The sequence below is a fragment of the Oncorhynchus kisutch genome, unplaced genomic scaffold (genome assembly GCF_002021735.2).
Source record: "Oncorhynchus kisutch isolate 150728-3 unplaced genomic scaffold, Okis_V2 scaffold1419, whole genome shotgun sequence".
Lineage (NCBI taxonomy): Eukaryota > Metazoa > Chordata > Actinopteri > Salmoniformes > Salmonidae > Oncorhynchus > Oncorhynchus kisutch.
Genome location: NW_022263364.1, coordinates 37375 through 61037, shown reverse-complemented (window position 1 = coordinate 61037; position 23663 = coordinate 37375). Strand labels below are relative to the sequence as shown.

General features: G+C 38.8%; 20 non-coding genes across 20 annotated transcripts; all 20 read left to right on the top strand.

Moving 5' to 3' along the window:
• Nucleotides 1-1933: 1933 nt before the first annotated feature.
• trnac-gca (transfer RNA cysteine (anticodon GCA)) lies at nt 1934-2005 on the top strand. The gene has a single exon. It is a non-coding gene; the product is annotated as a tRNA-Cys (tRNA).
• A 2331-nt stretch (nt 2006-4336) lies between these two features.
• On the top strand, nt 4337-4408 carry trnac-gca (transfer RNA cysteine (anticodon GCA)). The gene has a single exon. It is a non-coding gene; the product is annotated as a tRNA-Cys (tRNA).
• Nucleotides 4409-5690: 1282 nt separating this feature from the next.
• Nucleotides 5691-5762, top strand: trnac-gca (transfer RNA cysteine (anticodon GCA)). The gene has a single exon. It is a non-coding gene; the product is annotated as a tRNA-Cys (tRNA).
• Nucleotides 5763-7045: 1283 nt separating this feature from the next.
• Nucleotides 7046-7117, top strand: trnac-gca (transfer RNA cysteine (anticodon GCA)). The gene has a single exon. It is a non-coding gene; the product is annotated as a tRNA-Cys (tRNA).
• A 2333-nt stretch (nt 7118-9450) lies between these two features.
• On the top strand, nt 9451-9522 carry trnac-gca (transfer RNA cysteine (anticodon GCA)). The gene has a single exon. It is a non-coding gene; the product is annotated as a tRNA-Cys (tRNA).
• A 981-nt stretch (nt 9523-10503) lies between these two features.
• Nucleotides 10504-10575, top strand: trnac-gca (transfer RNA cysteine (anticodon GCA)). The gene has a single exon. It is a non-coding gene; the product is annotated as a tRNA-Cys (tRNA).
• Nucleotides 10576-12906: 2331 nt separating this feature from the next.
• On the top strand, nt 12907-12978 carry trnac-gca (transfer RNA cysteine (anticodon GCA)). Its single transcript has one exon. It is a non-coding gene; the product is annotated as a tRNA-Cys (tRNA).
• A 603-nt stretch (nt 12979-13581) lies between these two features.
• trnaw-cca (transfer RNA tryptophan (anticodon CCA)) lies at nt 13582-13653 on the top strand. Its single transcript has one exon. It is a non-coding gene; the product is annotated as a tRNA-Trp (tRNA).
• Nucleotides 13654-15686: 2033 nt separating this feature from the next.
• Nucleotides 15687-15758, top strand: trnac-gca (transfer RNA cysteine (anticodon GCA)). The gene has a single exon. It is a non-coding gene; the product is annotated as a tRNA-Cys (tRNA).
• A 1283-nt stretch (nt 15759-17041) lies between these two features.
• trnac-gca (transfer RNA cysteine (anticodon GCA)) lies at nt 17042-17113 on the top strand. Its single transcript has one exon. It is a non-coding gene; the product is annotated as a tRNA-Cys (tRNA).
• Nucleotides 17114-17717: 604 nt separating this feature from the next.
• On the top strand, nt 17718-17789 carry trnac-gca (transfer RNA cysteine (anticodon GCA)). The gene has a single exon. It is a non-coding gene; the product is annotated as a tRNA-Cys (tRNA).
• A 1283-nt stretch (nt 17790-19072) lies between these two features.
• trnac-gca (transfer RNA cysteine (anticodon GCA)) lies at nt 19073-19144 on the top strand. The gene has a single exon. It is a non-coding gene; the product is annotated as a tRNA-Cys (tRNA).
• Nucleotides 19145-19748: 604 nt separating this feature from the next.
• On the top strand, nt 19749-19820 carry trnac-gca (transfer RNA cysteine (anticodon GCA)). The gene has a single exon. It is a non-coding gene; the product is annotated as a tRNA-Cys (tRNA).
• A 303-nt stretch (nt 19821-20123) lies between these two features.
• trnac-gca (transfer RNA cysteine (anticodon GCA)) lies at nt 20124-20195 on the top strand. Its single transcript has one exon. It is a non-coding gene; the product is annotated as a tRNA-Cys (tRNA).
• Nucleotides 20196-20799: 604 nt separating this feature from the next.
• Nucleotides 20800-20871, top strand: trnac-gca (transfer RNA cysteine (anticodon GCA)). Its single transcript has one exon. It is a non-coding gene; the product is annotated as a tRNA-Cys (tRNA).
• Nucleotides 20872-21174: 303 nt separating this feature from the next.
• On the top strand, nt 21175-21246 carry trnac-gca (transfer RNA cysteine (anticodon GCA)). Its single transcript has one exon. It is a non-coding gene; the product is annotated as a tRNA-Cys (tRNA).
• A 604-nt stretch (nt 21247-21850) lies between these two features.
• Nucleotides 21851-21922, top strand: trnac-gca (transfer RNA cysteine (anticodon GCA)). The gene has a single exon. It is a non-coding gene; the product is annotated as a tRNA-Cys (tRNA).
• Nucleotides 21923-22225: 303 nt separating this feature from the next.
• Nucleotides 22226-22297, top strand: trnac-gca (transfer RNA cysteine (anticodon GCA)). Its single transcript has one exon. It is a non-coding gene; the product is annotated as a tRNA-Cys (tRNA).
• Nucleotides 22298-22901: 604 nt separating this feature from the next.
• Nucleotides 22902-22973, top strand: trnac-gca (transfer RNA cysteine (anticodon GCA)). Its single transcript has one exon. It is a non-coding gene; the product is annotated as a tRNA-Cys (tRNA).
• A 303-nt stretch (nt 22974-23276) lies between these two features.
• Nucleotides 23277-23348, top strand: trnac-gca (transfer RNA cysteine (anticodon GCA)). Its single transcript has one exon. It is a non-coding gene; the product is annotated as a tRNA-Cys (tRNA).
• Nucleotides 23349-23663: the final 315 nt, after the last annotated feature.

Genomic DNA, 23663 nt, shown 5'->3' with positions numbered 1-23663 from the left:
TTTTGAGGATAGGAGTCCATTTTAGGTTATGTTACTCAATCTAAAGATGTCCCATATTAGATGGTTTTTCTCTCAGTCAGAGAGTTCATAACAGAGGTGGAAGTGCAATAGACTTCAGTTCAAGATGTCTCAGGTTCAAATCCTTTTGTCAACTTGAATAGTCAAATACTTTATGGATATGTTTTCAAAGAGAGAGATGTTCTTGATTAGGTTATGTAGATCGCCACAAATGAAATGTCCCTTATTAGACAATTTCTCAGGATCAAATCCTGGTGGAACCCTTAAATCAAGTACTTATATTTGTATCTTGAGAGAGGAAGTGCTCCTTTTATGGTTATCCTACTCAATCCATAATGTCCTCATTAGATGTTTTTCTCTCAGTCAGAGAGTTTCATAACAGAGGTGGAAGTGCAATAGACTTCAGTTCAAGAGTCTCCCAGGTTCAAATCCTTTTGTCAAATTGAAATCAAATACTTTATGGGTATGTTTTCAATGCGAGAGAGTACTTTATTAGGTTATGTCCAGCTCCAGCTGAAATGTCCCTTATTAGACCATTTTTCCACTTTAGAGAAGTTTCAAGCAGAGGGGGTATAGCTCAGTGGTAGAGCATTTGACTGCAGATCAAAGAGGTTCCAGGTTCAAACCTGGTTCCCCTTGGATCATGTTTCCTTCCGATGTGTATCTTGAGGGTAGGAGTAGTCCTTTTTAGATTATGTTACTCAATCTAAATGTCCCATATTAGATGGTTTTTCTTACAGTCAGAGAAGTTCAAACAGAGGTGGAAGTGCAATAGACTTCAGTTCAATTTGTCTCAGGTTCAATTCCTTTTGTCAACTTGAAATCAAATACTTTATGGATATGTTTTCAAAGAGAGAGTGTTCTTGATTAGGTTATGTAGACGGCATCTGAAATGTCCTTATTAGACAATTTCTCAGGATCAAATCCTGGTGCACCTTAAATCAAGTACTTTTCTAAGTGTATCTTGGAGAGAGGAAGTGCTCCTTTTAAAGGTTATCCTACTCAATCCATGATGTCCCTCATTAGATTGTTTTTCTCTCAGTCAGAGAGTTCATAACAGAGGTGGAAGTGCAATAGACTCAGTTCAAGATGTCTCAGGTTCAAATCCTTTTGTCAACTTGAAATCAAATACTTTATGGGTATGCTTTCAATGCGAGAGGTACTTTCTTAGGTGATGTCCATCTCCAGCTGAAATGTCCCTTATTAGACCATTTTTCCACCTTTAGGAAAGTTTCAAGCAGAGGGGGTATAGCTCAGTGGTAGAGCATTTGACTGCAATCAAGAGGTCCCAGATTCAAATCCTGGTGCACCCTGGATCATTTACTTTCGATGTGTATTTTGAGGATAGGAGTAGTCCATTTTAGGTTATGTTACTCATCTAAAATGTCCCATACTTAGATGGTTTTTCTCTCAGTCAGAGAGTTTCATAAAAGAGGTGGAAGTGCAATAGACTTCAGTTCAAGATGTCTCAGGTTGAAATCCTTTTGTCAACTTGAAATCAAACTTTATGGATATGTTTTCAAGAGAGAGTGTTCTTGATTAGGTTATGTAGATCGCCACATGAAATGTCCCTTATTAGACAATTCTCAGGATCAAATCCTGGTGAACCCTTAAATCAAGTACTTTTTAATTTGTATCTTGAGAGAGGAAGTGCTCCTTTTATGGTTATCCTACTCAATCCATAATGTCCCTCATTAGATTGTTTTTCTCTCAGTCAGAGAGTTCATAACAGAGGTGGAAGTGCAATAGACTTCAGTTCAAGATGTCTCAGGTTCAAATCCTTTTGTCAACTTGAAATCAAATACTTTATGGGTATGTTTTCAATGCGGGAGAGTACTTTATTAGGTGATGTCCATCTCCAGCTGAAATGTCCCTTATTAGACCATTTTTCCACCTTTAGGCAGGTTCAAGCAGAGGGGGTATAGCTCAGTGGTAGAGCATTTGGCTGCAGATCAAGAGGTCCCAGGTTCAAATCCTGGTGCCCCCTTGGATCCTGTTCTTCCGATGTGTATCTTGAGGGTAGGAGTAGTCCTTTTTAGATTATGTTACTCAATCTAAAATGTCCCATATTAGATGGTTTGTCTCTCAGTCAGAGAGTTCATAACACAGGTGGAAGTGCAATAGACTTCAGTTCAAGATGTCTCAGGTTCAAATCCTTTTGTCAACTTGAAATCAAATACTTTATGGATATGTTTTCAAAGAGAGTGTTCTTCATTAGGTTATGTAGATCGCCATCTGAAATGTCCCTTATTAGACAATTTCTCAGGATCAAATCCTGGTGCCCCCTTCAATCAAGTACTTCTAAGTGTATCTTGAGAGAGGAAGTGCTTCTTTTAAGGTTATCCTACTCAATCCTTAATGTCCCTCATTAGGTAGTTTTTCTCTCAGTCAGACAGTTCCTACCAGAGGTGGAAGTGCAATAGACTTCAGTTAAAGATGTCTCAGGTTCAAATCCTTTTGTCAACTTGAAATCAATACTTTATGGGTATGTTTTCAATGCGAGAGAGAGTACTTTATTAGGTGATGTCCATCTCCAGCTGAAATGTCCCTTATTAGACAATTTTTCCACCTTTAGACAGTTTCAAGCAGAGGGTGTATAGCTCAGTGGGAGAGCATTTGACTGCAGATCAAGAGGTCCCAGATTCAAATCCTTGTTCCCCCTTGTATCATGTACTTTCGATGTGTATTTTGAGGATAGGCGTAGTCCATTTTAGATTATGTTACTCAATCTAAAAGTCCCATATTAGATGGTTTTTCTCTCAGTCAGAGAGTTCATAACAGAGGTGGAAGTGCAATAGACCTCAGTTCAAGATGTCTCAGTTTCAAATCCTTTTGTCAACTTGAAATCAAATACTTTATGGGTATGTTTTCAATGCGAGAGAGGTACTTTATTAGGTGATGTCCATCTCCAGCTGAAATGTCCCTTATTAGACAATTTTTCCACCTTTAGACAGTTTAAAGCACAGGGGGTATAGCTCAGTGGTAGAGCATTGACTGCAGATCAAGAGGTCACAGGTTCAAATCCTGGTGCCCCCTTGGATCATGTTCTTCTGATGTGTATCTTGAGGCTAGGACTAGTCCTTTTTAGATTATGTTACTCAATCTAAAATGTCCCTCATTAGATGGCTTTTCTCTCAGTCAGACAGTTCCTACCAGAGGTGGAAGTGCAATAGACTTCAGTTCAAGATGTCTCAGGTTTCAAATCGTTTTGTCAACTTGAAATCAAATACTTTATGGATATGTTTTCAAAGAGAGAGTGTTCTTGATTAGGTTATGTAGATCGCCACATGAAATGTCCCTTATTAGACAATTTCTCAGGATCAAATCCTGGTGAACCCTTAAATCAAGTACTTTATATGTGTATCTTGAGAGAGGAAGTGCTTCTTTTAAGGTTATCCTACTCAATCCATGATGTCCCTCATTAGATTGTTTTTCTCTCAGTCAGAGAGTTCATAACAGAGGTGGAAGTGCAATAGACTTCAGTTCAAGATGTCTCAGGTTCAAATCCTTTTGTCAACTTGAAATCAAATACTTATGGGTATGCTTTCAATGCGAGAGAGTACTTTCTTAGGTGATGTCCATCTCCAGCTGAAATGTCCCTTATTAGACCATTTTTCCACCTTTAGGAAGTTTCAAGCAGAGGGGGTATAGCTCAGTGGTAGAGTATTTGACTGCAGATCAAGAGGTCCCAGATTCAAATCCTGGTGCCCCCTTGGATCATGTACTTTCGATGTGTATTTTGAGGATAGGAGTAGTCCATTTTAGGTTATGTTACTCAATCTAAAATGTCCCATATTAGATGTTTTTTCTCTCAGTCAGAGAGTTCATAACAGAGGTGGAAGTGCAATAGACTTCAGTTCAAGATGTCTCAGTTTCAAATCCTTTTGTCAACTTGAAATCAAATACTTTATGGATATGTTTTCAAAGAGAGAGTGTTCTTGATTAGGTTATGTAGATCGCCACATGAAATGTCCCTTATTAGACAATTTCTCAGGATCAAATCCTGGTGAACCCTTAAATCAAGTACTTTTAATTTGTATCTTGAGAGAGGAAGTGCTCCTTTTATGGTTATCCTACTCAATCCATAATGTCCCTCATTAGATTGTTTTTCTCTCAGTCAGAGAGTTCATAACAGAGGTGGAAGTGCAATAGACTTCAGTTCAAGATGTCTCAGGTTCAAATCCTTTTGTCAACTTGAAATCAAATACTTTATGGGTATGTTTTCAATGCGGGAGAGTACTTTATTAGGTGATGTCCATCTCCAGCTGAAATGTCCCTTATTAGACCATTTTTCCACCTTTAGGCAGTTTCAAGCAGAGGGGGTATAGCTCAGTGGTAGAGCATTTGGCTGCAGATCAAGAGGTCCCAGGTTCAAATCCTGGTGCCCCCTTGGATCCTGTTCTTCCGATGTGTATCTTGAGGGTAGGAGTAGTCCTTTTTAGATTATGTTACTCAATCTAAAATGTCCCATATTAGATGGTTTTTCTCTCAGTCAGAGAGTTCATAACACAGGTGGAAGTGCAATAGACTTCAGTTCAAGATGTCTCAGGTTCAAATCCTTTGTCAACTTGAAATCAAATACTTTATGGATATGTTTTCAAAGAGAGAGTGTTCTTGATTAGGTTATGTAGATCGCCACATGAAATGTCCCTTATTAGACAATTTCTCAGGATCAAATCCTGGTGAACCCTTAAATCAAGTACTTTATATGTGTATCTTGAGAGAGGAAGTGCTCCTTTTAAGGTTATCCTACTCAATCCATGATGTCCCTCATTAGATTGTTTTTCTCTCAGTCAGAGAGTTCATAACAGAGGTGGAAGTGCAATAGACTTCAGTTCAAGATGTCTCAGGTTCAAATCCTTTTGTCAACTTGAAATCAAATACTTTATGGGTATGCTTTCAATGCGAGAGAGTACTTTCTTAGGTGATGTCCATCTCCAGCTGAAATGTCCCTTATTAGACCATTTTTCCACCTTTAGGAAAGTTTCAAGCAGAGGGGGTATAGCTCAGTGGTAGAGCATTTGACTGCAGATCAAGAGGTCCCAGATTCAAATCCTGGTGCACCCTTGGATCATTTACTTTCGATGTGTATTTTGAGGATAGGAGTAGTCCATTTTAGGTTATGTTACTCAATCTAAAATGTCCCATATTAGATGGTTTTTCTCTCAGTCAGAGAGTTCATAACAGAGGTGGAAGTGCAATAGACTTCAGTTCAAGATGTCTCAGGTTGAAATCCTTTTGTCAACTTGAAATCAAATACTTTATGGATATGTTTTCAAAGAGAGAGTGTTCTTGATTAGGTTATGTAGATCGCCACATGAAATGTCCCTTATTAGACAATTTCTCAGGATCAAATCCTGGTGAACCCTTAAATCAAGTACTTTTAATTTGTATCTTGAGAGAGGAAGTGCTCCTTTTATGGTTATCCTACTCAATCCATAATGTCCCTCATTAGATTGTTTTTCTCTCAGTCAGAGAGTTCATAACAGAGGTGGAAGTGCAATAGACTTCAGTTCAAGATGTCTCAGGTTCAAATCCTTTTGTCAAATTGAAATCAAATACTTTATGGGTATGTTTTCAATGCGAGAGAGTACTTTATTAGGTTATGTCCAGCTCCAGCTGAAATGTCCCTTATTAGACCATTTTTCCACCTTTAGGAAGTTTCAAGCAGAGGGGGTATAGCTCAGTGGTAGAGCATTTGACTGCAGATCAAGAGGTTCCAGGTTCAAATCCTGGTTCCCCCTTGGATCATGTACTCCCGATGTGTATCTTGAGGGTAGGAGTAGTCCTTTTTAGATTATGTTACTCAATCTAAAATGTCCCATATTAGATGGTTTTTCTTACAGTCAGAGAGTTCATAACAGAGGTGGAAGTGCAATAGACTTTAGTTCAATATGTCTCAGGTTCAAATCCTTTTGTCAACTTGAAATCAAATACTTTATGGATATGTTTTCAAAGAGAGAGTGTTCTTGATTAGGTTATGTAGATCGCCATCTGAAATGTCCCTTATTAGACAATTTCTCAGGATCAAATCCTGGTGCACCCTTAAATCAAGTACTTTCTAAGTGTATCTTGAGAGAGGAAGTGCTCCTTTTAAGGTTATCCTACTCAATCCATGATGTCCCTCATTAGATTGTTTTTCTCTCAGTCAGAGAGTTCATAACAGAGGTGGAAGTGCAATAGACTTCAGTTCAAGATGTCTCAGGTTCAAATCCTTTTGTCAACTTGAAATCAAATACTTTATGGGTATGCTTTCAATGCGAGAGAGTACTTTCTTAGGTGATGTCCATCTCCAGCTGAAATGTCCCTTATTAGACCATTTTTCCACCTTTAGGAAAGTTTCAAGCAGAGGGGGTATAGCTCAGTGGTAGAGCATTTGACTGCAGATCAAGAGGTCCCAGATTCAAATCCTGGTGCACCCTTGGATCATTTACTTTCGATGTGTATTTTGAGGATAGGAGTAGTCCATTTTAGGTTATGTTACTCAATCTAAAATGTCCCATATTAGATGGTTTTTCTCTCAGTCAGAGAGTTCATAACAGAGGTGGAAGTGCAATAGACTTCAGTTCAAGATGTCTCAGGTTGAAATCCTTTTGTCAACTTGAAATCAAATACTTTATGGATATGTTTTCAAAGAGAGAGTGTTCTTGATTAGGTTATGTAGATCGCCACATGAAATGTCCCTTATTAGACAATTTCTCAGGATCAAATCCTGGTGAACCCTTAAATCAAGTACTTTTAATTTGTATCTTGAGAGAGGAAGTGCTCCTTTTATGGTTATCCTACTCAATCCATAATGTCCCTCATTAGATTGTTTTTCTCTCAGTCAGAGAGTTCATAACAGAGGTGGAAGTGCAATAGACTTCAGTTCAAGATGTCTCAGGTTCAAATCCTTTTGTCAACTTGAAATCAAATACTTTATGGGTATGTTTTCAATGCGGGAGAGTACTTTATTAGGTGATGTCCATCTCCAGCTGAAATGTCCCTTATTAGACCATTTTTCCACCTTTAGGCAGGTTCAAGCAGAGGGGGTATAGCTCAGTGGTAGAGCATTTGGCTGCAGATCAAGAGGTCCCAGGTTCAAATCCTGGTGCCCCCTTGGATCCTGTTCTTCCGATGTGTATCTTGAGGGTAGGAGTAGTCCTTTTTAGATTATGTTACTCAATCTAAAATGTCCCATATTAGATGGTTTTTCTCTCAGTCAGAGAGTTCATAACACAGGTGGAAGTGCAATAGACTTCAGTTCAAGATGTCTCAGGTTCAAATCCTTTTGTCAACTTGAAATCAAATACTTTATGGATATGTTTTCAAAGAGAGTGTTCTTCATTAGGTTATGTAGATCGCCATCTGAAATGTCCCTTATTAGACAATTTCTCAGGATCAAATCCTGGTGCCCCCCTTAAATCAAGTACTTTCTAAGTGTATCTTGAGAGAGGAAGTGCTTCTTTTAAGGTTATCCTACTCAATCCTTAATGTCCCTCATTAGGTAGTTTTTCTCTCAGTCAGACAGTTCCTACCAGAGGTGGAAGTGCAATAGACTTCAGTTAAAGATGTCTCAGGTTCAAATCCTTTTGTCAACTTGAAATCAAATACTTTATGGGTATGTTTTCAATGCGAGAGAGTACTTTATTAGGTGATGTCCATCTCCAGCTGAAATGTCCCTTATTAGACAATTTTTCCACCTTTAGACAGTTTCAAGCAGAGGGTGTATAGCTCAGTGGGAGAGCATTTGACTGCAGATCAAGAGGTCCCAGATTCAAATCCTTGTTCCCCCTTGTATCATGTACTTTCGATGTGTATTTTGAGGATAGGAGTAGTCCATTTTAGATTATGTTACTCAATCTAAAATGTCCCATATTAGATGGTTTTTCTCTCAGTCAGAGAGTTCATAACAGAGGTGGAAGTGCAATAGACCTCAGTTCAAGATGTCTCAGTTTCAAATCCTTTTGTCAACTTGAAATCAAATACTTTATGGGTATGTTTTCAATGCGAGAGAGTACTTTATTAGGTGATGTCCATCTCCAGCTGAAATGTCCCTTATTAGACAATTTTTCCACCTTTAGACAGTTTAAAGCACAGGGGGTATAGCTCAGTGGTAGAGCATTTGACTGCAGATCAAGAGGTCACAGGTTCAAATCCTGGTGCCCCCTTGGATCATGTTCTTCTGATGTGTATCTTGAGGCTAGGACTAGTCCTTTTTAGATTATGTTACTCAATCTAAAATGTCCCTCATTAGATGGCTTTTCTCTCAGTCAGACAGTTCCTACCAGAGGTGGAAGTGCAATAGACTTCAGTTCAAGATGTCTCAGGTTCAAATCGTTTTGTCAACTTGAAATCAAATACTTTATGGATATGTTTTCAAAGAGAGAGTGTTCTTGATTAGGTTATGTAGATCGCCACATGAAATGTCCCTTATTAGACAATTTCTCAGGATCAAATCCTGGTGAACCCTTAAATCAAGTACTTTATATGTGTATCTTGAGAGAGGAAGTGCTTCTTTTAAGGTTATCCTACTCAATCCATGATGTCCCTCATTAGATTGTTTTTCTCTCAGTCAGAGAGTTCATAACAGAGGTGGAAGTGCAATAGACTTCAGTTCAAGATGTCTCAGGTTCAAATCCTTTTGTCAACTTGAAATCAAATACTTTATGGGTATGCTTTCAATGCGAGAGAGTACTTTCTTAGGTGATGTCCATCTCCAGCTGAAATGTCCCTTATTAGACCATTTTTCCACCTTTAGGAAGTTTCAAGCAGAGGGGGTATAGCTCAGTGGTAGAGTATTTGACTGCAGATCAAGAGGTCCCAGATTCAAATCCTGGTGCCCCCTTGGATCATGTACTTTCGATGTGTATTTTGAGGATAGGAGTAGTCCATTTTAGGTTATGTTACTCAATCTAAAATGTCCCATATTAGATGTTTTTTCTCTCAGTCAGAGAGTTCATAACAGAGGTGGAAGTGCAATAGACTTCAGTTCAAGATGTCTCAGTTTCAAATCCTTTTGTCAACTTGAAATCAAATACTTTATGGATATGTTTTCAAAGAGAGAGTGTTCTTGATTAGGTTATGTAGATCGCCACATGAAATGTCCCTTATTAGACAATTTCTCAGGATCAAATCCTGGTGAACCCTTAAATCAAGTACTTTTAATTTGTATCTTGAGAGAGGAAGTGCTCCTTTTATGGTTATCCTACTCAATCCATAATGTCCCTCATTAGATTGTTTTTCTCTCAGTCAGAGAGTTCATAACAGAGGTGGAAGTGCAATAGACTTCAGTTCAAGATGTCTCAGGTTCAAATCCTTTTGTCAACTTGAAATCAAATACTTTATGGGTATGTTTTCAATGCGGGAGAGTACTTTATTAGGTGATGTCCATCTCCAGCTGAAATGTCCCTTATTAGACCATTTTTCCACCTTTAGGCAGTTTCAAGCAGAGGGGGTATAGCTCAGTGGTAGAGCATTTGGCTGCAGATCAAGAGGTCCCAGGTTCAAATCCTGGTGCCCCCTTGGATCCTGTTCTTCCGATGTGTATCTTGAGGGTAGGAGTAGTCCTTTTTAGATTATGTTACTCAATCTAAAATGTCCCATATTAGATGGTTTTTCTCTCAGTCAGAGAGTTCATAACACAGGTGGAAGTGCAATAGACTTCAGTTCAAGATGTCTCAGGTTCAAATCCTTTTGTCAACTTGAAATCAAATACTTTATGGGTATGCTTTCAATGCGAGAGAGTACTTTCTTAGGTGATGTCCATCTCCAGCTGAAATGTCCCTTATTAGACCATTTTTCCACCTTTAGGAAAGTTTCAAGCAGAGGGGGTATAGCTCAGTGGTAGAGCATTTGACTGCAGATCAAGAGGTCCCAGATTCAAATCCTGGTGCACCCTTGGATCATTTACTTTCGATGTGTATTTTGAGGATAGGAGTAGTCCATTTTAGGTTATGTTACTCAATCTAAAATGTCCCATATTAGATGGTTTTTCTCTCAGTCAGAGAGTTCATAACAGAGGTGGAAGTGCAATAGACTTCAGTTCAAGATGTCTCAGGTTGAAATCCTTTTGTCAACTTGAAATCAAATACTTTATGGATATGTTTTCAAAGAGAGAGTGTTCTTGATTAGGTTATGTAGATCGCCACATGAAATGTCCCTTATTAGACAATTTCTCAGGATCAAATCCTGGTGAACCCTTAAAACAAGTACTTTTAATTTGTATCTTGAGAGAGGAAGTGCTCCTTTTATGGTTATCCTACTCAATCCATAATGTCCCTCATTAGATTGTTTTTCTCTCAGTCAGAGAGTTCATAACAGAGGTGGAAGTGCAATAGACTTCAGTTCAAGATGTCTCAGGTTCAAATCCTTTTGTCAACTTGAAATCAAATACTTTATGGGTATGTTTTCAATGCGGGAGAGTACTTTATTAGGTGATGTCCATCTCCAGCTGAAATGTCCCTTATTAGACCATTTTTCCACCTTTAGGCAGTTTCAAGCAGAGGGGGTATAGCTCAGTGGTAGAGCATTTGGCTGCAGATCAAGAGGTCCCAGGTTCAAATCCTGGTGCCCCCTTGGATCCTGTTCTTCCGATGTGTATCTTGAGGGTAGGAGTAGTCCTTTTTAGATTATGTTACTCAATCTAAAATGTCCCATATTAGATGGTTTTTCTCTCAGTCAGAGAGTTCATAACAGAGGTGGAAGTGCAATAGACTTCAGTTCAAGATGTCTCAGGTTCAAATCCTTTTGTCAACTTGAAATCAAATACTTATGGATATGTTTTCAAAGAGAGTGTTCTTCATTAGGTTATGTAGATCGCCATCTGAAATGTCCCTTATTAGACAATTTCTCAGGATCAAATCCTGGTGCCCCCTTAAATCAAGTACTTTCTAAGTGTATCTTGAGAGAGGAAGTGCTTCTTTTAAGGTTATCCTACTCAATCCTTAATGTCCCTCATTAGGTAGTTTTTCTCTCAGTCAGACAGTTCCTACCAGAGGTGGAAGTGCAATAGACTTCAGTTAAAGATGTCTCAGGTTCAAATCCTTTTGTCAACTTGAAATCAAATACTTTATGGGTATGTTTTCAATGCGAGAGAGTACTTTATTAGGTGATGTCCATCTCCAGCTGAAATGTCCCTTATTAGACAATTTTTCCACCTTTAGACAGTTTCAAGCAGAGGGTGTATAGCTCAGTGGGAGAGCATTTGACTGCAGATCAAGAGGTCCCAGATTCAAATCCTTGTTCCCCCTTGTATCATGTACTTTCGATGTGTATTTTGAGGATAGGAGTAGTCCATTTTAGATTATGTTACTCAATCTAAAATGTCCCATATTAGATGGTTTTTCTCTCAGTCAGAGAGTTCATAACAGAGGTGGAAGTGCAATAGACCTCAGTTCAAGATGTCTCAGTTTCAAATCCTTTTGTCAACTTGAAATCAAATACTTTATGGGTATGTTTTCAATGCGAGAGAGTACTTTATTAGGTGATGTCCATCTCCAGCTGAAATGTCCCTTATTAGACAATTTTTCCACCTTTAGACAGTTTAAAGCACAGGGGGTATAGCTCAGTGGTAGAGCATTTGACTGCAGATCAAGAGGTCACAGGTTCAAATCCTGGTGCCCCCTTGGATCATGTTCTTCTGATGTGTATCTTGAGGCTAGGACTAGTCCTTTTTAGATTATGTTACTCAATCTAAAATGTCCCTCATTAGATGGCTTTTCTCTCAGTCAGACAGTTCCTACCAGAGGTGGAAGTGCAATAGACTTCAGTTCAAGATGTCTCAGGTTCAAATCGTTTTGTCAACTTGAAATCAAATACTTTATGGATATGTTTTCAAAGAGAGAGTGTTCTTGATTAGGTTATGTAGATCGCCACATGAAATGTCCCTTATTAGACAATTTCTCAGGATCAAATCCTGGTGAACCCTTAAATCAAGTACTTTATATGTGTATCTTGAGAGAGGAAGTGCTTCTTTTAAGGTTATCCTACTCAATCCATGATGTCCCTCATTAGATTGTTTTTCTCTCAGTCAGAGAGTTCATAACAGAGGTGGAAGTGCAATAGACTTCAGTTCAAGATGTCTCAGGTTCAAATCCTTTTGTCAACTTGAAATCAAATACTTTATGGGTATGCTTTCAATGCGAGAGAGTACTTTCTTAGGTGATGTCCATCTCCAGCTGAAATGTCCCTTATTAGACCATTTTTCCACCTTTAGGAAGTTTCAAGCAGAGGGGGTATAGCTCAGTGGTAGAGTATTTGACTGCAGATCAAGAGGTCCCAGATTCAAATCCTGGTGCCCCCTTGGATCATGTACTTTCGATGTGTATTTTGAGGATAGGAGTAGTCCATTTTAGGTTATGTTACTCAATCTAAAATGTCCCATATTAGATGTTTTTTCTCTCAGTCAGAGAGTTCATAACAGAGGTGGAAGTGCAATAGACTTCAGTTCAAGATGTCTCAGTTTCAAATCCTTTTGTCAACTTGAAATCAAATACTTTATGGATATGTTTTCAAAGAGAGAGTGTTCTTGATTAGGTTATGTAGATCGCCACATGAAATGTCCCTTATTAGACAATTTCTCAGGATCAAATCCTGGTGAACCCTTAAATCAAGTACTTTTAATTTGTATCTTGAGAGAGGAAGTGCTCCTTTTATGGTTATCCTACTCAATCCATAATGTCCCTCATTAGATTGTTTTTCTCTCAGTCAGAGAGTTCATAACAGAGGTGGAAGTGCAATAGACTTCAGTTCAAGATGTCTCAGGTTCAAATCCTTTTGTCAACTTGAAATCAAATACTTTATGGGTATGTTTTCAATGCGGGAGAGTACTTTATTAGGTGATGTCCATCTCCAGCTGAAATGTCCCTTATTAGACCATTTTTCCACCTTTAGGCAGTTTCAAGCAGAGGGGGTATAGCTCAGTGGTAGAGCATTTGGCTGCAGATCAAGAGGTCCCAGGTTCAAATCCTGGTGCCCCCTTGGATCCTGTTCTTCCGATGTGTATCTTGAGGGTAGGAGTAGTCCTTTTTAGATTATGTTACTCAATCTGAAATGTCCCATATTAGATGGTTTTTCTCTCAGTCAGAGAGTTCATAACACAGGTGGAAGTGCAATAGACTTCAGTTCAAGATGTCTCAGGTTCAAATCCTTTTGTCAACTTGAAATCAAATACTTTATGGATATGTTTTCAAAGAGAGTGTTCTTCATTAGGTTATGTAGATCGCCATCTGAAATGTCCCTTATTAGACAATTTCTCAGGATCAAATCCTGGTGCCCCCTTAAATCAAGTACTTTCTAAGTGTATCTTGAGAGAGGAAGTGCTTCTTTTAAGGTTATCCTACTCAATCCTTAATGTCCCTCATTAGGTAGTTTTTCTCTCAGTCAGACAGTTCCTACCAGAGGTGGAAGTGCAATAGACTTCAATCAAAGATGTCTCAGGTTCAAATCCTTTTGTCAACTTGAAATCAAATACTTTATGGGTATGCTTTCAATGCGAGAGAGTACTTTCTTAGGTGATGTCCATCTCCAGCTGAAATGTCCCTTATTAGACCATTTTTCCACCTTTAGGACGTTTCAAGCAGAGGTGGTATAGCTCAGTGGTAGAGCATTTGACTCCAGATCAAGAGGTCCCAGGTTCAAATCCTGGTTCCCCCTTGGATCATGTTCTTCCGATGTGTATGTTGAGGTTAGGACTACTCCTTTTTAGATTATGTTACTCAATCTAAAATGGCCCATAATAGATGGTTTTTCTCTCAGTCAGAGAGTTCATAACAGAGGTGGAAGTGCAATAGACTTCAGTTCAGGATGTCTCAGGTTCAAATCCTTTTGTCAACTTGAAATCAAATACTTTATGGGTATGTTTTCAATGCGAGAGAGTACTTTATTAGGTGATGTCCATCTCCAGCTGAAATGTCCCTTATTAGACAATTTTTCCACCTTTAGACAGTTTCAAGCAGAGGGTGTATAGCTCAGTGGGAGAGCATTTGACTGCAGATCAAGAGGTCCCAGATTCAAATCCTTGTTCCCCCTTGTATCATGTACTTTCGATGTGTATTTTGAGGATAGGAGTAGTCCATTTTAGATTATGTTACTCAATCTAAAATGTCCCATATTAGATGGTTTTTCTCTCAGTCAGAGAGTTCATAACAGAGGTGGAAGTGCAATAGACCTCAGTTCAAGATGTCTCAGTTTCAAATCCTTTTGTCAACTTGAAATCAAATACTTTATGGGTATGTTTTCAATGCGAGAGAGTACTTTATTAGGTGATGTCCATCTCCAGCTGAAATGTCCCTTATTAGACAATTTTTCCACCTTTAGACAGTTTAAAGCACAGGGGGTATAGCTCAGTGGTAGAGCATTTGACTGCAGATCAAGAGGTCACAGGTTCAAATCCTGGTTCCCCCTTGGATCATGTTCTTCCGATGTGTATCTTGAGGGTAGGAGTAGTCCTTTTTAGATTATGTTACTCAATCTAAAATGTCCCATATTAGATGGTTTTTCTTACAGTCAGAGAGTTCATAACAGAGGTGGAAGTGCAATAGACTTTAGTTCAATATGTCTCAGGTTCAAATCCTTTTGTCAACTTGAAATCAAATACTTTATGGATATGTTTTCAAAGAGAGAGTGTTCTTGATTAGGTTATGTAGATCGCCATCTGAAATGTCCCTTATTAGACAATTTCTCAGGATCAAATCCTGGTGCACCCTTAAATCAAGTACTTTCTAAGTGTATCTTGAGAGAGGAAGTGCTCCTTTTAAGGTTATCCTACTCAATCCATGATGTCCCTCATTAGATTGTTTTTCTCTCAGTCAGAGAGTTCATAACAGAGGTGGAAGTGCAATAGACTTCAGTTCAAGATGTCTCAGGTTCAAATCCTTTTGTCAACTTGAAATCAAATACTTTATGGGTATGCTTTCAATGCGAGAGAGTACTTTCTTAGGTGATGTCCATCTCCAGCTGAAATGTCCCTTATTAGACCATTTTTCCACCTTTAGGAAAGTTTCAAGCAGAGGGGGTATAGCTCAGTGGTAGAGCATTTGACTGCAGATCAAGAGGTCCCAGATTCAAATCCTGGTGCACCCTTGGATCATTTACTTTCGATGTGTATTTTGAGGATAGGAGTAGTCCATTTTAGGTTATGTTACTCAATCTAAAATGTCCCATATTAGATGGTTTTTCTCTCAGTCAGAGAGTTCATAACAGAGGTGGAAGTGCAATAGACTTCAGTTCAAGATGTCTCAGTTTCAAATCCTTTTGTCAACTTGAAATCAAATACTTTATGGATATGTTTTCAAAGAGAGAGTGTTCTTGATTAGGTTATGTAGATCGCCACATGAAATGTCCCTTATTAGACAATTTCTCAGGATCAAATCCTGGTGAACCCTTAAATCAAGTACTTTATATGTGTATCTTGAGAGAGGAAGTGCTCCTTTTAAGGTTATCCTTCTCAATCCATAATGTCCCTCATTACATTGTTTTTCTCTCAGTCAGAGAGTTCATAACAGAGGTGGAAGTGCAATAGACTTCAGTTCAAGATGTCTCAGGTTCAAATCCTTTTGTCAAATTGAAATCAAATACTTTATGGGTATGTTTTCAATGCGAGAGAGTACTTTATTAGGTTATGTCCAGCTCCAGCTGAAATGTCCCTTATTAGACCATTTTTCCACCTTTAGGAAGTTTCAAGCAGAGGGGGTATAGCTCAGTGGTAGAGCATTTGACTGCAGATCAAGAGGTTCCAGGTTCAAATCCTGGTTCCCCCTTGGATCATGTTCTCCCGATGTGTATCTTGAGGGTAGGAGTAGTCCTTTTTAGATTATGTTACTCAATCTAAAATGTCCCATATTAGATGGTTTTTCTTACAGTCAGAGAGTTCATAACAGAGGTGGAAGTGCAATAGACTTTAGTTCAATATGTCTCAGGTTCAAATCCTTTTGTCAACTTGAAATCAAATACTTTATGGATATGTTTTCAAAGAGAGAGTGTTCTTGATTAGGTTATGTAGATCGCCATCTGAAATGTCCCTTATTAGACAATTTCTCAGGATCAAATCCTGGTGCACCCTTAAATCAAGTACTTTCTAAGTGTATCTTGAGAGAGGAAGTGCTCCTTTTAAGGTTATCCTACTCAATCCATGATGTCCCTCATTAGATTGTTTTTCTCTCAGTCAGAGAGTTCATAACAGAGGTGGAAGTGCAATAGACTTCAGTTCAAGATGTCTCAGGTTCAAATCCTTTTGTCAACTTGAAATCAAATACTTTATGGGTATGCTTTCAATGCGAGAGAGTACTTTCTTAGGTGATGTCCATCTCCAGCTGAAATGTCCCTTATTAGACCATTTTTCCACCTTTAGGAAAGTTTCAAGCAGAGGGGGTATAGCTCAGTGGTAGAGCATTTGACTGCAGATCAAGAGGTCCCAGATTCAAATCCTGGTGCACCCTTGGATCATTTACTTTCGATGTGTATTTTGAGGATAGGAGTAGTCCATTTTAGGTTATGTTACTCAATCTAAAATGTCCCATATTAGATGGTTTTTCTCTCAGTCAGAGAGTTCATAACAGAGGTGGAAGTGCAATAGACTTCAGTTCAAGATGTCTCAGGTTGAAATCCTTTTGTCAACTTGAAATCAAATACTTTATGGATATGTTTTCAAAGAGAGAGTGTTCTTGATTAGGTTATGTAGATCGCCACATGAAATGTCCCTTATTAGACAATTTCTCAGGATCAAATCCTGGTGCCCCCTTAAATCAAGTATTTTCTAAGTGTATCTTGAGAGAGGAAGTGCTCCTTTTAAGGTTATCCTTCTCAATCCATAATGTCCCTCATTACATTGTTTTTCTCTCAGTCAGACAGTTCCTACCAGAGGTGGAAGTGCAATAGACTTCAGATCAAGAGGTCTCAGGTTCAATTCCTGTTGTCAACTTGAAATCAAATACTTTATGGGTATGTTTTCAATGCGGGAGAGTACTTAATTAGGTGATGTCCATCTCCAGCTGAAATGTCCCTTATTAGACAATTTTTCCACCCTTTTGCAGTTTCAAGCACAGGGGTTATAGCTCAGTGGTAGAGCATTTGACTGCAGATCAAGAGGTCCCAGGTTCAAATCCTGGTGCCCCCTTGGATCATGTTCTTCCGATGTGTATCTTGAGGGTAGGAGTAGTCCTTTTTAGATTATGTTACTCAATCTAAAATGTCCCATATTAGATGGTTTTTCTCTCAGTCAGAGAGTTCATAACAGAGGTGGAAGTGCAATAGACTTCAGTTCAAGATGTCTCAGGTTCAAATCCTTTAGTCAACTTGAAATCAAATATTTATGGATATGTTTTCAAAGAGAGAGTGTTCTTGATTAGGCTATGTAGATCGCCATCTGAAATGTCGATTATTAGACAATTTCTCAGGATCAAATCCTGGTGCCCCCTTAAATCAAGTATTTTCTAAGTGTATCTTGAGAGAGGAAGTGCTCCTTTTAAGGTTATCCTACTCAATCCATAATGTCCCTCATTACATTGTTTTTCTCTCAGTCAGACAGTTCCTACCAGAGGTGGAAGTGCAATAGACTTCAGATCAAGAGGTCTCAGGTTCAATTCCTGTTGTCAACTTGAAATCAAATACTTCATGGGTATGTTTTCAATGCGGGAGAGTACTTAATTAGGTGATGTCCATCTCCAGCTGAAATGTCCCTTATTAGACAATTTTTCCACCCTTTTGAAGTTTCAAGCACAGGGGGTATAGCTCAGTGGTAGAGCATTTGACTGCAGATCAAGAGGTCCCAGGTTCAAATCCTGGTACTCCCTTCTATCATATTCTTCCGATGTGTATCTTGAGGGTAGGAGTAGTCCTTTTTAGATTATGTTACTCAATCTAAAATGTCCCATATTAGATGGTTTTTCTTACAGTCAGAGAGTTCATAACAGAGGTGGAAGTGCAATAGACTTTAGTTCAATATGTCTCAGGTTCAAATCCTTTTGTCAACTTGAAATCAAATACTTTATGGATATGTTTTCAAAGAGAGAGTGTTCTTGATTAGGTTATGTAGATCGCCATCTGAAATGTCCCTTATTAGACAATTTCTCAGGATCAAATCCTGGTGCACCCTTAAATCAAGTACTTTCTAAGTGTATCTTGAGAGAGGAAGTGCTCCTTTTAAGGTTATCCTACTCAATCCATGATGTCCCTCATTAGATTGTTTTTCTCTCAGTCAGAGAGTTCATAACAGAGGTGGAAGTGCAATAGACTTCAGTTCAAGATGTCTCAGGTTCAAATCCTTTTGTCAACTTGAAATCAAATACTTTATGGGTATGCTTTCAATGCGAGAGAGTACTTTCTTAGGTGATGTCCATCTCCAGCTGAAATGTCCCTTATTAGACCATTTTTCCACCTTTAGGAAAGTTTCAAGCAGAGGGGGTATAGCTCAGTGGTAGAGCATTTGACTGCAGATCAAGAGGTCCCAGATTCAAATCCTGGTGCACCCTTGGATCATTTACTTTCGATGTGTATTTTGAGGATAGGAGTAGTCCATTTTAGGTTATGTTACTCAATCTAAAATGTCCCATATTAGATGGTTTTTCTCTCAGTCAGAGAGTTCATAACAGAGGTGGAAGTGCAATAGACTTCAGTTCAAGATGTCTCAGGTTGAAATCCTTTTGTCAACTTGAAATCAAATACTTTATGGATATGTTTTCAAAGAGAGAGTGTTCTTGATTAGGTTATGTAGATCGCCACATGAAATGTCCCTTATTAGACAATTTCTCAGGATCAAATCCTGGTGCCCCCTTAAATCAAGTATTTTCTAAGTGTATCTTGAGAGAGGAAGTGCTCCTTTTAAGGTTATCCTTCTCAATCCATAATGTCCCTCATTACATTGTTTTTCTCTCAGTCAGACAGTTCCTACCAGAGGTGGAAGTGCAATAGACTTCAGATCAAGAGGTCTCAGGTTCAATTCCTGTTGTCAACTTGAAATCAAATACTTTATGGGTATGTTTTCAATGCGGGAGAGTACTTAATTAGGTGATGTCCATCTCCAGCTGAAATGTCCCTTATTAGACAATTTTTCCACCCTTTTGCAGTTTCAAGCACAGGGGTTATAGCTCAGTGGTAGAGCATTTGACTGCAGATCAAGAGGTCCCAGGTTCAAATCCTGGTGCCCCCTTGGATCATGTTCTTCCGATGTGTATCTTGAGGGTAGGAGTAGTCCTTTTTAGATTATGTTACTCAATCTAAAATGTCCCATATTAGATGGTTTTTCTCTCAGTCAGAGAGTTCATAACAGAGGTGGAAGTGCAATAGACTTCAGTTCAAGATGTCTCAGGTTCAAATCCTTTAGTCAACTTGAAATCAAATATTTATGGATATGTTTTCAAAGAGAGAGTGTTCTTGATTAGGCTATGTAGATCGCCATCTGAAATGTCGATTATTAGACAATTTCTCAGGATCAAATCCTGGTGCCCCCTTAAATCAAGTATTTTCTAAGTGTATCTTGAGAGAGGAAGTGCTCCTTTTAAGGTTATCCTACTCAATCCATAATGTCCCTCATTACATTGTTTTTCTCTCAGTCAGACAGTTCCTACCAGAGGTGGAAGTGCAATAGACTTCAGATCAAGAGGTCTCAGGTTCAATTCCTGTTGTCAACTTGAAATCAAATACTTTATGGGTATGTTTTCAATGCGGGAGAGTACTTAATTAGGTGATGTCCATCTCCAGCTGAAATGTCCCTTATTAGACAATTTTTCCACCCTTTTGCAGTTTCAAGCACAGGGGGTATAGCTCAGTGGTAGAGCATTTGACTGCAGATCAAGAGGTCCCAGGTTCAAATCTTGGTGCCCCCTTGTATCATGTTCTTCCAATGTGTATCTTGAGGGTAGGAGTAGTCCTTTTTAGATTATGTTACTCAATCTAAAATGTCCCATATTAGATGGTTTTTCTCTCAGTCAGAGAGTTCATAACAGAGGTCGAAGTGCAATAGACTTCAGATCAAGAGGTCTCAGGTTCAATTCCTGTTGTCAACTTGAAATCAAATACTTCATGGGTATGTTTTCAATGCGGGAGAGTACTTAATTAGGTGATGTCCATCTCCAGCTGAAATGTCCCTTATTAGACAATTTTTCCACCCTTTTGAAGTTTCAAGCACAGGGGGTATAGCTCAGTGGTAGAGCATTTGACTGCAGATCAAGAGGTCCCAGGTTCAAATCCTGGTACCCCCTTCTATCATATTCTTCCGATGTGTATCTTGAGGGTAGGAGTAGTCATTTTTAGATTATGTTACTCAATCTAAAATGTCCCATATTAGATGGTTTTTCTCTCAGTCAGAGAGTTCATAACAGAGGTGGAAGTGCAATAGACTTCAGTTCAAGATGTCTCAGGTTCAAATCCTTTAGTCAACTTGAAATCAAATATTTATGGATATGTTTTCAAAGAGAGAGTGTTCTTGATTAGGCTATGTAGATCGCCATCTGAAATGTCGATTATTAGACAATTTCTCAGGATCAAATCCTGGTGCCCCCTTAAATCAAGTACTTTCTAAGTGTATCTTGAGAGAGGAAGTGCTCCTTTTAAGGTTATCCTACTCAATCTATAATATCCCACATTAGATGGTTTTTCTCTCAGTCAGACAGTTCCTACCAGAGGTAGAAGTGCAATAGACTTCAGATAGAGAAGTCTCAGGTTCAATTCCTATTGTCAACTTGAAATCAAATACTTTATGGGTATGTTTTCAATGCGGGAGAGTACTTAATTAGGTGATGTCCATCTCCAGCTGAAATGTCCCTTATTAGACCATTTTTCCACCCTTAGGCAGTTTCAAGCACAGGGGGTATAGCTCAGTGGTAGAGCAATTGACTGCAGATCAAGAGGTCCCAGGTTCAAATCCTGGTGCCCCCTTGGATCATGTTCTTCCGATGTGTATCTTGAGGGTAGGAGTAGTCCTTTTTAGATTATGTTACTCAATCTAAAATGTCCCATATTAGATGGTTTTTCTCTCAGTCAGAGAGTTCATAACAGAGGTGGAAGTGCGATAGACTTCAGATCAAGAGGTCTCAGGTTCAATTCCTGTTGTCAACTTGAAATCAAATACTTTATGGGTATGTTTTCAATGCGGGAGAGTACTTAATTAGGTGATGTCCATCTCCAGCTGAAATGTCCCTTATTAGACAATTTTTCCACCCTTTTGCAGTTTCAAGCACAGGGGGTATAGCTCAGTGGTAGAGCATTTGACTGCAGATCAAGAGGTCCCAGGTTCAAATCTTGGTGCCCCCTTGTATCATGTTCTTCCGATGTGTATCTTGAGGGTAGGAGTAGTCCTTTTTAGATTATGTTACTCAATCTAAAATGTCCCATATTAGATGGTTTTTCTCTCAGTCAGAGAGTTCATAACAGAGGTGGAAGTGCAATAGACTTCAGTTCAAGATGTCTCAGGTTCAAATCCTTTTGTCAACTTGAAATCAAATATTTATGGATATGTTTTCAAAGAGAGAGTGTTCTTGATTAGGCTATGTAGATCGCCATCTGAAATGTCGATTATTAGACAATTTCTCAGGATCAAATCCTGGTGAACCCTTAAATCAAGTACTTTCTAAGTGTATCTTGAGAGAGGAAGTGCTCCTTTTAAGGTTATCCTACTCAATCCATAATGTCCCTCATTACATTGTTTTTCTCTCAGTCAGACAGTTCCTACCAGAGGTGGAAGTGCAATAGACTTCAGATCAAGAGGTCTCAGGTTCAATTCCTGTTGTCAACTTGAAATCAAATACTTTATGGGTATGTTTTCAATGCGGGAGAGTACTTAATTAGGTGATGTCCATCTCCAGCTGAAATGTCCCTTATTAGACCATTTTTCCACCCTTAGGCAGTTTCAAGCACAGGGGGTATAGCTCAGTGGTAGAGCAATTGACTGCAGATCAAGAGGTCCCAGGTTCAAATCCTGGTGCCCCCTTGGATCATGTTCTTCTGATGTGTATCTTGAGGGTAGGAGTAGTCCTTTTTAGATTATGTTACTCAATCTAAAATGTCCCATATTAGATGGTTTTTCTCTCAGTCAGAGAGTTCATAACAGAGGTGGAAGTGCGATAGACTTCAGATCAAGAGGTCTCAGGTTCAATTCCTGTTGTCAACTTGAAATCAAATACTTTATGGGTATGTTTTCAATGCGGGAGAGTACTTAATTAGGTGATGTCCATCTCCAGCTGAAATGTCCCTTATTAGACAATTTTTCCACCCTTTTGCAGTTTCAAGCACAGGGGGTATAGCTCAGTGGTAGAGCATTTGACTGCAGATCAAGAGGTCCCAGGTTCAAATCTTGGTGCCCCCTTGTATCATGTTCTTCCGATGTGTATCTTGAGGGTAGGAGTAGTCCTTTTTAGATTATGTTACTCAATCTAAAATGTCCCATATTAGATGGTTTTTCTCTCAGTCAGAGAGTTCATAACAGAGGTGGAAGTGCAATAGACTTCAGTTCAAGATGTCTCAGGTTCAAATCCTTTTGTCAACTTGAAATCAAATATTTATGGATATGTTTTCAAAGAGAGAGTGTTCTTGATTAGGCTATGTAGATCGCCATCTGAAATGTCGATTATTAGACAATTTCTCAGGATCAAATCCTGGTGAACCCTTAAATCAAGTACTTTCTAAGTGTATCTTGAGAGAGGAAGTGCTCCTTTTAAGGTTATCCTACTCAATCCATAATGTCCCTCATTACATTGTTTTTCTCTCAGTCAGACAGTTCCTACCAGAGGTGGAAGTGCAATAGACTTCAGATCAAGAGGTCTCAGGTTCAATTCCTGTTGTCAACTTGAAATCAAATACTTTATGGGTATGTTTTCAATGCGGGAGAGTACTTAATTAGGTGATGTCCATCTCCAGCTGAAATGTCCCTTATTAGACAATTTTTCCACCCTTTTGCAGTTTCAAGCACAGGGGGTATAGCTCAGTGGTAGAGCATTTGACTGCAGATCAAGAGGTCCCAGGTTCAAATCTTGGTGCCCCCTTGTATCATGTTCTTCCGATGTGTATCTTGAGGGTAGGAGTAGTCCTTTTTAGATTATGTTACTCAATCTAAAATGTCCCATATTAGATGGTTTTTCTCTCAGTCAGAGAGTTCATAACAGAGGTCGAAGTGCAATAGACTTCAGATCAAGAGGTCTCAGGTTCAATTCCTGTTGTCAACTTGAAATCAAATACTTCATGGGTATGTTTTCAATGCGGGAGAGTACTTAATTAGGTGATGTCCATCTCCAGCTGAAATGTCCCTTATTAGACAATTTTTCCACCCTTTTGAAGTTTCAAGCACAGGGGGTATAGCTCAGTGGTAGAGCATTTGACTGCAGATCAAGAGGTCCCAGGTTCAAATCCTGGTACCCCCTTCTATCATATTCTTCCGATGTGTATCTTGAGGGTAGGAGTAGTCCTTTTTAGATTATGTTACTCAATCTAAAATGTCCCATATTAGATGGTTTTTCTCTCAGTCAGAGAGTTCATAACAGAGGTGGAAGTGCAATAGACTTCAGTTCAAGATGTCTCAGGTTCAAATCCTTTTAGTCAACTTGAAATCAAATATTTATGGATATGTTTTCAAAGAGAGAGTGTTCTTGATTAGGCTATGTAGATCGCCATCTGAAATGTCGATTATTAGACAATTTCTCAGGATCAAATCCTGGTGCCCCCTTAAATCAAGTACT